Source organism: Lontra canadensis, unplaced genomic scaffold, assembly GCF_010015895.1.
Source record: "Lontra canadensis isolate GAN:19392208 unplaced genomic scaffold, GSC_riverotter_1.0 scaffold62, whole genome shotgun sequence".
Lineage (NCBI taxonomy): Eukaryota > Metazoa > Chordata > Mammalia > Carnivora > Mustelidae > Lontra > Lontra canadensis.
Window position 1 is genome coordinate 7,265,613 of NW_022631056.1, and position 14,445 is coordinate 7,280,057.

Here is a 14,445-nt window from a genome sequence, read left to right on the forward strand (position 1 = left end):
ATTGAATTGACTGGCGGTAGAACTTCAAAAGCTTTCCCTCTACAAATGCCATTCTTGCGACAGGTAAAGAGAATTGTCCTGTTAACTTATTAGCAGACTCAAATTAAGAAATCCCTTAAATTCTTTTTTTTTTTTTTTTTTGGAAAGTCACAGACAGTTTATCTTTCTATAATTAGATTAGGAGGAAAGACCACGAAGAACAGATTGGTAGCAGGAAGAAGCAAGAGTCTTCTAGGATCTGGCATTTGATGAGATGTTCAGTTACTGTGCATTTCCATTGTTTTTCCATGGCAGAACGTACGGCAGAGGCTTGGGAACACGCATGCCTGAAGCCAGGTTACTCTTAAGTTCCATAACCATGTTGCCTGCAGGGCTGTTGTTGCCACAGTAGTTGGCTGTGCCCCAGACAAATGAGGTGCTGGTCTGTTCCCACAGATCTGTTCTCACAGATCTTTATCCCAGTCTTCATCGCAAGGAGGGCACTGCCACGTGCTCTCAGCCAGAGTCTTTTGTCCAAGGTTCCTGGTTTGGTTGACAACATCCTGCTCAATACAACTTTTATTGTCACAGCTGGAGATAGGATGACGGATTTCGGCCGGAGGAACCTGGTGACAAGCATGGAAGGGACAAGTAGCCAATTTGTTTGAGACATCAGGATGATTCTTTCTGCACTTGATAAGATGATAAGGAAACCTGCAGGCCCTAATCTGGTGATTTTTATCATAGGGGTATTGTATTAGCTTTTCAGGGTCCAGGGAATTGATGTAAGTTTCTCCCATATAGGGAATGAAGAAGCTGCATGAAGCGCTCGGTCGAGACACGTTCTCTCCACCAAGAAATCCCTTAAATTCTTTTTTTTTTTTTTTTAAGATTTTATTTATTTATCTGACACAGAGAGAGGGATCACAAGTAGGCAGAGAGGCAGGCGGGGGGGGGGGGGGGAAGCAGGCTCCCCGCTGAGCAGAGAGCCCTATGCGGGTCTTGATCCTAGGACCCTGAGAGCATGACCTGAGTTCGATCCCCGGACCCTGAGATCATGACCTGAGCTGAAGGCAGAGGCTTTAACCCACTGAGCCACCCAGGCTCCCTCCCTTAAATTCTTACCAAGAACCCTCAGAGAAGCCTGTTGAGCCACGTTCCTTATTCAAAATCCTGATGACAGGGGCGCCTGGGTGGCTCAGTCATTAAGCGGCTGCCTTCAGCTTAGGTTATGATCCCAGAGTCCTGGGATCAAGCCCCGCCTAGGGCTCCCTGCTAGGCGGGAAGCCTGCTTTTCCCTTTCTTACTCCCCCTGCTTGTGTTCTCTCTCTCTGTCAAATAAATAAAATCTAATCTCTGATTAGGAAATTCTCTCTACACTCTCTTCTACGTGACAAATGCACGGGGACTCTGCAATCCAGCCAAGTAGATCTGACTTACTATCACTTCAGATACTCAAGGGAAGGGCTGCATTACTGACTAGCTGAAATTCTTCGTGAAGTTTCCCAAGCCAAAAGAATGAATGTAACAGCCATAGCTCATTGTGTTGGCACTTTGGAGCTCTTCTTATTGGCCATTTTATTCTGCCAATAAAAAGTTATAGAGCTGTGTTAGTCCCTCACCGTAAGTTGGATATTGTGGTATATGTTGAGTGAGTAGGGATAGAAATACGAATAACCCACAGCCAGTGACCTCAGTTTGCTTTAAGTGGATCATACGTACACTGTATTTAAATTCCTGGTAAAGCCCTGGACAGTCCCAAGTGATTGAACGTTGTCCCTCCCAAGATGACATGAACATTGTCCCTCCCAAGATGCCTTGCTCTTATCTCAAAATGTTTGCCTAACTTGCTTCATAAATACGTAGATACATAAGTACATAGAGCTCTATGTATTTACAACCTTGAATTTCTGTGTTTTGTTTAGTTTTATTAAGTAGATAAATGAGCGTTGGCCACTCATTTAAATTCTCTCATTTTTAAGCTGCCGTGACGCCATTTTGCTTGGCTTTTTATGCCTCTAAAGTCACACAGAAGTTTTCCTTCTATCCTTTTCTAATGTCATCTACTCTTAAGTTCTGATCGTCCTCTCCTCACCTCCCCAGCTCCCAGAAGCTGGTCCTCCATTCTCTAGTCTCATATACTCTCTTTGAGCGATTTTATTTACAACCACCTCAGAAACACCTGTAATTTCATGGCTCTTGGATCTGTACCCATATTTTCAACATCTCTTTTAGCTGGAGACCCATGTGGGACTCGCTTCTAATACTCTCAGTCACCATTAATGAACATTTCCTCTTTCTCTTCTCCTCCCATTCTCACACCCTCTGCTCCAGTCTGCACCTCTTCCTGCTTTCCATATGCTGCTTATTTCCATATTTCCACATGCCTGGTCACCAGAGGCAGATATTTCAGCTTCATGCTCGCCTCCTATCCATCCATCTTACCTTCTGCCCCAGTTATATCCAGTGAGTCACCATACCTCTGGAATCGTTCGTCCCTGTCTATCATCATTTCTCTTGCCATTGGTACATCTCTCATTATCTCTCACCTGGACCATATTATATACTAGACTTCTTCCCTTCTCCAGGTTTACTCCTCTGTGATCTATCTCATTTGCATGGCTATGTCTTTCATATCTTCAGAATAAAACTTGGGTTCTTCTCTGAAATGCAGGCTCTTTAGGATTTAGAGATCACAGCTATCAGCCTCGGCTTTTCATTCAAGACACCGAGGACATTTTGTCCCCAAAGCACTCTATAATGCCTCTGGGATATGATCTATGCCAAAGTATGGATCTAAATAGAAAGATCAGAACGTCTCTGATTCTGTCCTTTTACCCTTTCCCATCTGCCCTCCTTAGGGGCCTGAATGCTCTTCCTCCACTTGCTTAGGACCCTATACCTTTGCACATCAGACCCTTGGCCAGCACAAACTTTTATCTGTTTTCCTTCCCATCTTTAGTGCCTCTTTCTCAGTAATCTGCTTAAACTGTATTCAGAACAGCTGGAAAGTTCGATTCCATGAACGCACCCTCAAATGAAGTGACAGATTACCCTCAAATTTTATTATTGAAGGATGTACACTTATTGTAATTGTTATATTTGTTCACCTCTGCTAAGCTGTGAGGTCCTTTAAGAAGGGAATGTGTTGTTCTGAAGTTCTCAATCTACCCCACGGGCTGGGACACAGTAAGTACACATTAAAAGATTTTAAAATTGACTTTAAGGTATTCTACATGATTGGATTCTGTGTCTAATATTATCAAGGGTTGGATGATATCAAAATAATTCACAAGTCCAGCCCACTTCTCACCACCTTCCCAGCCTGCAGTTGAGGCTATCATAGACTCTAACTGGTCTCTTCGCCCTTGCATCTCAAGGCCTTTGTACTGGCTCTTTCTGAGAGCTGATCGGTACAATTTCAATATATTTGAATGGCTCATTCATGCACATTATTTACATCTCTGTTCAAATGTAATCTCAAAGAGGCCTTCTCTAGTTAACCTTATGGAAATAGCCCCTCAGCCCAGCTCCTTCCACTTCCTTTATCCCTGCTGTGTTTCCTCTACGAAATTTCTTGCTATATTAAATTACCTTATTTATATTGTTTGCTCATTCATTCATTCACCTCTATTCCAGAATGTAGACTTGAAAACAATGCTAACCCTAAAATTGGTTGCTCAAGAGATTTTTCTTTTCTTTTCTTTTTCTTTAAAGATTTTTATTTATCTATTTGAGAGAGACAGAGAGCACGAGAGAGAGAGAGAGAGAGAGAGAGAGAGAAAGAACAAAGAGGGGGGAAGGGCAGAGGGAGAGGGAGAAGAGGCTTCCTGCTGAGTAAGGAGTCCAATAAAGGGCTGGGGCTTGTAGGGCTCCATCCCAGGACCCCAAAACCATGACTTGAGCTGAAGGCAGATGCTTAAGGAGGTGCCCTGCTCAGGAAATTTTTCAATATTCTTTTTTTAATCTAGACTATGTCCTTGAGAGGTCAGCATTAACTTCTGTAGATTACAAAAAAAATTAGGCAGGTAGAAATAAAATGATTTATGTCATCTGCTTAGTATGCCTAACTATTCCCTTCTTTGAGAAATCCTTAACCTCTGCTTTCTCAGCATTGCCTTTTCCTTATTCCATTACTTGGTACTATGCTTTTTTTTTTTTTTTTTTGACTGAATGCTGAGCCATCTTGTTTTGTTACCACTACAGATGCTATTAACTTGCATTTACTGTCATCATTTTATAAATTCTGGTCTTGTCTTCCTGATAAATTCTATGTCACTCACTTCCCAGGTGCTATCAACAATACCTCGTTAGTGACGGACTTCTTCAACTTCATCTTTAGACTTCTCTAGCCAATCTCCAGGCATTCTCTGTATTTACCTTAATGCCCTTGAACATATGAGTCTTAAAATGGTGAATACTGAGCAGGGAACTTATATCCATTTTAACACATTAGGGGCACTACCTGTGTTTTGATTTTTTTTTTTTTTTCATCTTGGTTGGTTGGCTTTTGTGTGCTTTTAGTCTATTGTTTCTGACTTTTTTCTCTTTTAAACCTTCATTTTTGGGGCGCCTGGGTGGTTCAGTGTGTTAAGCATCTGCCTTCGGCTCAGGTCATGATCTCAAGGTCCTGGGATCGAGCCCCACATCAGGCTCTCTGCTCAGTGGGGAGCCCGCTTCCCCCTCTCTCTCTGCCTGCCTCTCTGCCTACTTGTGATCTCTCTCTCTCTCTCTGTGTCAGATAAATAAATAAAATCTTCAAAAAAAAATCCTTAAACCTTCATTTTCAATCATTTTTCTGTTTTTCTTGACAAAGAGTGTCTATTCTGGTCTGTCTTTGCTTTTTCTACTATCACTATTCACATCTTGGTCACCTATTTCCTGAAGCACTACAATAATGTAATAAGGACAGCTAATACTTTGAGTGCTTATTTTGTGCCATGCAGTATCCTAAGCATTTTGCATGTCATTTTAGACCCTATAAAAGCTTTATACTTTTCTGTATAACCCAATAGTTCATGTTGGTGAGGGGTAGAAGAATGAGCATTCCCATTTACTGTTGGTAGGGGTGGGGGGAAAAAAAGCTTTATAGTTTTCTCACCATCTTAACTGAATGAAATTTATCAACCTTTATTTGGCCTTTAGAAGATACTAAAATTAGTCAACTGTAATATGAAGCTATTAAAAAAATCAAAACTGATAGTTGAAATCATAATTATTTTGAGATGGAATCTTCTATCTCAGCTACTATGCATGCAGTCTGCTTATACATATAGTACAATACTTTTCAAGATTGTTAGCCCAGCGCTATATTCAAGACATTCAGGCAAGAAATGGTTGCCACTGCTTAATTCTCTACTTTCAGTCTTCCTTCCTGTTAGTCCTGCCCATTCATAGTTAATAGAATAGTTTTACTGTTTTACCATTTACAACTCACCACTATACCATTACAAAAATATATATATAGCATTCCTGGGGTGCCTGGGTGGTTCATTCAGTTGAGTAGTCAACTCTTGGTTTTGGCTCAGGTCATGACGTGAGGGTCCTGGGATTGACCCATTGGGCTCTGTGCTCAGTATGGAGTTTGCTTGAGATTCTCTCTCTCTGCCCCTCTCAGCTCCTCCACCCACCTAGGCATGTGCACTGTCTTCCTTTTTCAAATAAATAAATAAAATCTTTAAAAAAATGTAACATTCCTGGGGTGCCTGGGTGGCTCAGTGGATTAAGTCTCTGCCTTCAGCTCAGGTCATGCTCTCAGGGTCCTGGGATCGAGTCCCGCATCGGGCTCTCTGCTCAGCAGGGAGCCTGCTTCTTCCTCTCTCTTTCTGCCTACCTCTCTGCCTACTTGTGATCTCTCTCTCTGTCAAATAAATAAAATCTTTTAAAAAAATAACATTTCCAAGTTTATTAATTTGTCTGTGTAAGGTCCTGTATCTCTGACCTCACATCATTATTTGGAAGCTCATGACACTATTTTTACCCATGACTTTCCTTTACATTAAAAAAGTTCCAAGCTTTTAAGCCATGTTCTCCTATTTACTATACCCATGTCAGCCACCCCTTGTGTATTCATATCACAGTAGGAGTACCAAAATTAACTGTAAGGTATAGAAGAAATTTGTTAGGATTCTATATAATTTTTCAGGCCATGAAATCACATAACTTTGAGTATGGAATTGTGAAACCCTTTAGAGGTCATTCAGTAGAAAACAGACCTCTTCTGACACTCGGGTTTGGTGGCCTGCTTGAATCCTATTAAACAAAAAGTACACACTTCATGAAGTAGACAATGTAATTACTACTAATAATGTTAAAAATGCTTTCTTTTTTTTTTTCAGGTAATTGGCTTTCATGAAATTTGTAGACTGCTGGAAAAAACACAGAATTTTTAACTTTGGATAGCTTGCAAATATATAAGGAAAAATTTCTTATTTTTTTCTTTGAATTAAACATGGGACAACCTAAAGTTATCTAAAATTTTCATGAATTTTAAAGCACTCCTCATATTTGGAAGTATCTTCTTGATGCTCTGCATTATATTAATGTATCTTTTGAAATGAGAGTTTCAGAAAATAGTATTTGGCTTGTAGTGTAACAATTTACTAGTTACTCTTTTACGATGTAATAACTTTGTAATAACTCTTACTACAGTTTTTTATTTTTTCTTCAGTTTTAACCTAAGTTTAGCAGAAATTTAGCTTATAGTGAACTAATTCATTCTGATCTTTGCAAAATAAAATACTTTGATGTTTTCCTTCCTGTATTCATTTATTTGTAATCCATCTAACATTTATTATTGAGCAAATCTCCGGTAATAAGTACCATTACAGTTGCAAAAGATACTGAAAAGCAAATGCAAATCTTAGGGGCGCCTGGGTGGCTCAGTGGGTTAAGCCTCTGCCTTCGGCTCAGGTCATGATCTCAGGGTCCTGGGATCGAGGCCCGCATCGGGCTCTCTGCTCAGCGGGGAGTCCGCTTCCCCCCATCTCTCTGCCCACCTCTCTGCCTATTTGTGATCTCTCCCTCTCTCTTTATCAAATAAATAAATAAAATCTTTTAAAAAAATACAAATCTTACACTTGCTATAAATAGGATACCAAGACAAATGAACCAAAACTTACAGGATGCTGTGTTATGTGTTTCAAGTTTGGGTTTCTCAAAAAAATACACTTCATAAACCTAAATATAGAACTTGATACTTGTCGCTATTAAATTTGATTAAGATGCTTAGTTCTTAGGCTTCTTATTTTTGAATCTTGAGTTAAACAATCCAATATATGTTTACAGTCCATATCTTTATCCATGCCATTGATGAAAATAATGAATAGGCAAGGTCTAAAGAAGAGTGGCACCCTAAGATGTTACTAGAAACCTCTTTCCAAGGTGAAAAAGGAAGACGAACAAGCGTATGTGAGACATGTATCACCATTAAAACAGGTGTATTAGAGTTCTCCAGAGAAACAGGACCAATAGGATATTTAAAATAAGATCTATTAAGAGATTTATTGAGGAATCGGCTCCTGTGATTATGAAGACTGAGAAATCCCACCATCTGCTGTCTACAAACTGGAGATCCAGGAAAACCAATGTTGGAAGGCCTGAGAACCAGGCAAGTGGGTGGTATAAATTCCAGTCCGAGGGTGGCAGAATCATTCAGCTCAGTCAGACAGGCTGGGAGGGAATGAATCCTCCCTTTCTCTGCTTTTTGCTTCACTCAGGCCATCAGCAGATTGGGTGGTGATCACCCCCTTGGGGAGGGCATTCTGAGGCCACTGATTCAAACATCAATCTCAGGCAGCAACACCCTCACAGTCATAGCCAGCAATCATGTTTAATCTGGGCACCCCAAGTGCCAGCCAAGTTGACATATGCAATTAATAATCACAGCAGGTAAAATCACTCTGAACTCAAAACTCTTTTTTTTCTATGCAGTCCGTGTACCTTATTCTACTGTACAGATAAAACCAAAATATTCCTTTTAGAAACAGTATTTACCAAATTTTCCTTTATTATGTCTGTTGTGATAACATTATACCATCTCTCTGCAATCCTTCCTGTTATTCTAGGATATGTGGTGTAGTGATCGAAAGCATAGGCCCTATTTGGGGGGCCCAACCTGATGGTTGCCAGACCAAATTCTCAGGACACAAAATAAGACAAAAAAGAAGGCAGTAGTTGTCCCTAAAAGAGAAAGCATCCTCTATCAGTGGTACCCAAATGCAGATTCACAAATCACAATTCAAAGATCCAGTTCCTACAAAGGTTTATTTTTGCCTGCCAATCTGAATTATGAAAGGCAGGGACAACATAAAATTTTACCTTCCTCTCTCTTTTTTTAAAAGTTAGATTTCTTTTTTCTTTATGAGAGAGAGAGAGGAGATGAGGGGGGGCAGAGAGAATTTCTTTTAAAGATCTTTTAGTTATTCGTTTGAGAGAGAGAGACAGAGAGAGAGTGCACACAGGAGAGGGGGTTGCAGGTGAGGGAAATTGGGAGAGGGAAAAGCAGATGCCACATTGATCGGGGAGCCTGATTCAGGGCTTGTTATGGGGCTCGATCCCAGGACCACAGGATGATGACCTGAGCAGCCACCCAGGCGCTCTAGACAGAGAAAGAATTTCAAGCAAGCTTCACACCTAGCTTGGACCCTGAGATAACGACCTGAGCTGAAATCAAGAGTTGGAGGCCTAACGGACTGAGCCACCCAGGTGTCCCCACTTTTCTCTTAACCAGGAGGCCTGGGTGGCTCAGTGGAATAAGCCTCTGCTTTTGGCTCTGGTCATGATCTCAGAGTCCTAGGATCGAGCCCCGCTTCGGGCTCTCTGCTCAGCAAGGCGCCTGCTTCCCTCTCTCTCTTTGCCTACTTGGGATCTCTCTTTCTCTGTCAAATAAACAAAATCTTAAAAAAGAAAAAAGAAAAACAAACAAACCAGGAGGCACAGACAGAGATGGGAAGAGCTAACTTTGGTAAGCATTCCCACTCTTTTCGGCCTTCTGACGGTTTTCCCAGGATCCTGTCTGCAGACTAAGGAGGGAAGTGGATGTCCCAGCCAGTACCATTCTGGTCACCAGAAACTGTAGAGGAGGAAAAGTAGTTTTCCTTTTTCTCTTTCTTGGGTGCTTGGTCGAGCCCCATTTTCTCTAGGGCACCTCATAAATGAGCATTTTTCTAGGTGAACAGTTCTCCACTGTGGCCACTGTAACTCAAGATTGTCTTTGATAAGATGAGCCTGCTTGCTGAGCTTTACCATTTTATCTCCCTGAAGCCTCACCGTGGCCCTCGTCTAAGTTGACCCCAGTCCAACCACGGATTCAGTCTGGTCTCTAAGTCGGACTCAGTCTGACACCCTGACTCTGTCCCATTTCTTAAAGATTTTAATTATTTGAGAGAGAGATGAAGAGCATGAGAGTGGGAAGGGTCAGAGGGAGAAGCAGACTCCCTGCCCAGCAGGGAGCCCCATGTGGGACTCAAAGATCATGACATGACCTGAAAGCAGCCGCTTAACCAACTGAGCCCCTCAGGCGCCTCTCAGTCCCGTTTCTAAGCGGAACCTGGTCTGACCTTCCCACACTCCCGCCCACCTGGTCTGACTGCCCCACCTCTCCCACCCACCCGACCCAGTATCTAGGTCGGACCAGTCTGACACTGTCAACTCTGCCACTCCCTGCACCTGGTCCAGTTTCCAAGTCAGACCTGGTGTTTCAGCTGACTTCCCTATGTGGGCAGGGGAAGAAATGTTTACAAGTTAGAAAGCTCAAAACATAGAAGGCTGTGGAGTAGAGCGAGAGGGACTTTTACCCACCACCCTCCAGAGGCAGCAGGAGAGCAGTGAGCTCCAGGGACTCAACAGGTACCTACCCACTGAACACTCACTCATGGCTCCTGCAGGCTTTCGGGATTCTCCCTCTGGTTCCTTCTTTTGAAACAGAACCGTTATGGGGCACCTGGGTGGCTCAGGCGGTTAAAGCCTATGCCTTCGGCTCAGGTCATGGTCCCAGGGTCCTGGGATCGAGCCCCACATTGGGCTCTCTGCTCAGCAAGGAGCCTGCTTCCTCCTCTCTCTCTGCCTGCCGCTCTGCCTACTTGTGATCTCTTTCTCTGTGTCAAATAAATAAATAAATAAAGTCTTTAAAAAAAAAAAACAAAAACAAAACAGAACCGTTAAAAGTGAAATGAAACCATATTAAATATTTTGAAGAGTTTATTTGGGTGGAAATCAGTTTGAATCAGGCAGCATCCAATCTAGCAGATAGAAAGAAGCTCCAAGGGGTTGTGCAAAATGAAGGACTTTTGTAAGCAGACAGGAGCAGCGACAGTGGTTATACTGGACAAAAAAAAAGCGGATTGGATATTGCAAGGTTACTTTCCTTTAGGGGATGGTAGGGGTCCCTCGGGCAGATGACTTAAGTAGTGCTGCTCAGGAGATTACTGATTAACTGGTTTACGATTCCGTACCTGGAGCTGAAATGGTCCTGAATTTTGCTTTGGTGATGTGGGGCTTAGCATGAGTGATTCCATTTTGCCCCCCCTTTTTTTCAACAATTATTTCCTTAACCCCTTCAATGAAATATAGAAGTTGAATCAGGGGAAAGGCTAAAAAGGGGGGTGAAGTTGGTTCTCATGAGGTAAAAAGAAGAGTCATATAATTCCTTTAGCAAATGAAATCCAAAAGTAGAATCTGGGTCCTCAAAACTTACTTTCAGAGCAAAAGGTAATGAAAGCTATAGATGGCACAAAACTATCAAGGAAGTAAAGTGAGTTTTCTTTTACGTCCATAACTCAAAAGCAACCAAAGGAATTAAAAAAAAAAAACAAAACTTTTTTTTTTCTTTTGATTTATTTATTTGACAGAGATCACAAGTAGGCAGAGAGGCAGGCAGAGAAAGAGGGGGAAGCAGGCTCCCTGCTGAGCAAAGAGCCCAATGTGGGGCTCGATCCCAGGACCCTAAGTTCATGACCTGAGCCAAAGGCAGAGGCTTAACCCACTGAGCCACCCAGGCTCTTTTCTTTTTACAGCTATCTGTCTTCGAAGTTAAGCTGCTCTGGGTGCAAATTTCACTTGTGAGCTGGTTATGATGCTGTTTACCCAGTCTTTCTTCCAGGGTGACACAATGTTATTTCAGCTCATATGAAAATCAATGTCTGGAAATAAAAAGCAATATATTTTGCGGTTGCTCAAAATCTAATTTTCAGCACTATGCAGTAAGTATTTGCACATGTAGTCCTCCATATATTTGCTCTTTTGAGTAACATACCTCATAGTTTGCTTTCTTTTACTTTTCAGTCTATGCTAAAAATCAGACTGCTATCACTGGGTCATACATAATCAATCAAATAGACCAAAAAGCTATTTGAAGTAATTTTCTATCTAAACTGCCTTTGGGGAACTTTATAATTGGTGTGCTTCACTAGATAGTCAAATGCATGCAAATGTCTTTAATGTTCATGACTTTTTTCCATGTAGTCTCATGGGTTCATACTACCCATTCTTTTTGCTTTCTGTAGGTAGGCGACTTTATATATTTTTAAGCTTTCAGTGTATAATAATAGTGACAAGAAAAATAAATGTTCACCAAGGACTCAAAGATAATTACCAGGCCACTGTTTTAAATGATAGTTAACTATAGGCCTCTACTGTTTGGGGATGAATATAGACAATATTTTGAATAAATCCTTTTTCTTCGAGAACACTTTGAGGGATTGAGTGCACTTTTTTCTTTGTAAGTATCAGTTGAAATATAATTTGCATTCTCTCTGATCTTGGGGTTTTGATGTTGTGTGCAATGAACTGAGACATTGCATTACAAAAAGAAATCTTTATACACTTGACAGCTTTTAGGTCTCCAAGGATTCTATTCAATTAGTGTCATGTCCTGGTTCCCCATAGTATGGAAATGCACACAGAATTGCAGATATTTTAGAAATTGTATCTAATAAACCAGGAAAAGCATTATAAAACTCTTTCCTTAAAATAAAATAAAAAAATGAATTGGGTTCCTGGATAACATATATAAATAAAAGCAGTAGCGTGGAACCTGGCATTTGGTTCATTCTGAATGAGGGTGTGTTATCTGAATCAGCTAACCTAAGATTCTATAGCTATAATTTTAATTAGCTATATCAAAACCTATTTAGACAGGCTGGGCCAAAGTCAGATTTTTTCTCAATGGCAGCTGGAAAAATCCCATTTCTGAGGGAGAAGATGTCACCAATTAGATGTTACAGATTGGAGTCCAGGATTGAGGTCATGTAGGATAGGATAGATTCCCAGAGTAGATAGGAATGAAGAGAACCTTCTGGTGAGTGTCAGCCTTTATTTATAGAGGGTATAGAAAGCAAAGACTAGAGGAGTTAAATCTATTATAAAAGTCAAATGGTTAGCAAAGTGCTATGAATGAGATTAAAATATTACCAAAAAAGAAGGAATATAGTTAAGCACAAGCATAGAGTAGGAAACAGGAGCAAAGGAGGAGCAATCAAAGAAAATTCTGTTTTTGATTTTCCTAAACTCACTTTCATTGGTTGCTGATTGTGTGATATATTATTATAAAGACTTGGTATAAAGGTACAGTTTCTGTGTGGACAGTTTCTTTCCTGGGCTGGAGCAATTGCATATATGCTTCCATCTGCTTGCGACAGGCTTCTGCTCTAGCAGAATGTTAAATAGAAGGTTGTTGCTCCCGTGAGTGGCAACAAGGTTGTTGCCATTTATGCCCAGATGGCTACAGTGGTTTTGAGCTCTACCTTGAACTACCACCTGACTTCTAGAGATCCCTTGGTCTTTCCTTCCCATACCTACGTCCTTCCAGTTGTCTTGGTTTTTTTTTTTTTTCCTACTTAGATACACTCTTTTGTCTCAAGTTCATTTCTGGTATAACCTCTGTCCCTGGTTGTATACTCCCCTTTTTTCTAGCCACGTCTTGATCTCTGTTCTGTGTAATGATCCCGACTCTCCACCATTACATTGATCACAATTTCTGTACAATTTCCATGGGCTAATTTCTCCATATTTGGTTCATTCTTGGCTTTTCATTCATTTAAAGACCTACTATGTGCCAAAATTTGTTTTTATTCTACTATTTAATGAAGAAGAGATAATTAAGCAGCAGGTGTGAAATACATTCTCTCCCTTTATTGGTGTTTTATCACTGAGAGTGAAAGTTACTGAATCAAACCTGCTTATAAACATACTTATGAGAGAAATCCCAGCAGATAAATTGATGGCATTGTCTGGTGGAAGAATTTTTATTTTGGGAACTCTTTGGCAAGAATTGCATGATTGTCTAGAATTACCAATAGCAAAATAATATGGAATCCACGGATTTACGGAGCATGATCATCTGAATACAAAGTGGAGAAGTTTCATACCCAAAATGGCTCCTTCTATGTAGTTGATGTGGTTACATATATGTTCTGGAGACCACATTTTAAAATCTACGCTTAGGGTGCATCCCAATGTGATTAGAAAAGATCTGGACAGCTATATTGGTGGCCTTAAACCTGGCTCTGTTTTGTCTTTGTCTTATGGTTGTTTCCTTGAAATTAGTAAAACTCAAATGGATGAGCTTTCTGATTCATAGGAGTCCGAATAACAATCTAATCCCTTCTGTGTTATTGCAATCATCCAGTATCCTTTTGCTATTATTCATCAGTGTCCACAGTTCTAGGACATTTCAGTGTATTTAAAATTAATTTAAAAATTAAAATAAAAAAATTGGTAAGATATTTTCATTATAAACTTTCTGTTATGAGAAAAAAAGAAAGTACTGTGGCTATATGAAATATTATATTTGAAATACTTCAAGTTAGATCATGGTTTTTGAAGTTTTTAATATATAAATCCTGTAGTCTCTTTTACTAACATTCATTGAGGAAAAACTACCTATGTTAATAGAATTCCTAAAAAGTTACACTTCTTTATTCTAGAAATATAGGAAAGTCCTAAAACAACATTACTAAAAAAATCATGTAAATGTAATTTTACATTGTAGCATATATGGCAAATATTTAAATATTTCTTAATCCAAAAGAAAGTACATTTATTGTGGTTAATAATTACGGAATATCTGCTAAATACAGTGACCATAATGATATTTTATACATATTAATTAAATATCATAAGCTTTGGGATTTATTCAAGTAGCAATTATTATTTATAGATAAGGAAGCAGATTCAGAGAAATTCAGTAGTATTTCTCAGATTATTTGAGTAAATAACACATCAAATTGAAAATAAGGACTGTCTAATTCAGTAGTCATAACCCTTTTGCTATAGCATGCCACCTAATATAACGCTTCTGTAAAATACACATTATTATAGAGTTAACTTGGAAAGAAGTTGCTTTGGATTCTATACCATCATTAGAACACATAATGTTACAAGAACTATTGATTTCTAATTTAAAATTCAAAACAATTATTTCATTTTTACTGTTTAAAATATATGTAATTATACCTGTCTGTAATT

At 39.9% G+C, this 14,445-nt stretch overlaps 1 pseudogene; it reads right to left on the reverse strand.

The window, feature by feature from the left end:
* Positions 1–200: 200 nt before the first annotated feature.
* Positions 201–779, reverse strand: LOC116879610 (annotated as a pseudogene).
* Positions 780–14,445: the final 13,666 nt, after the last annotated feature.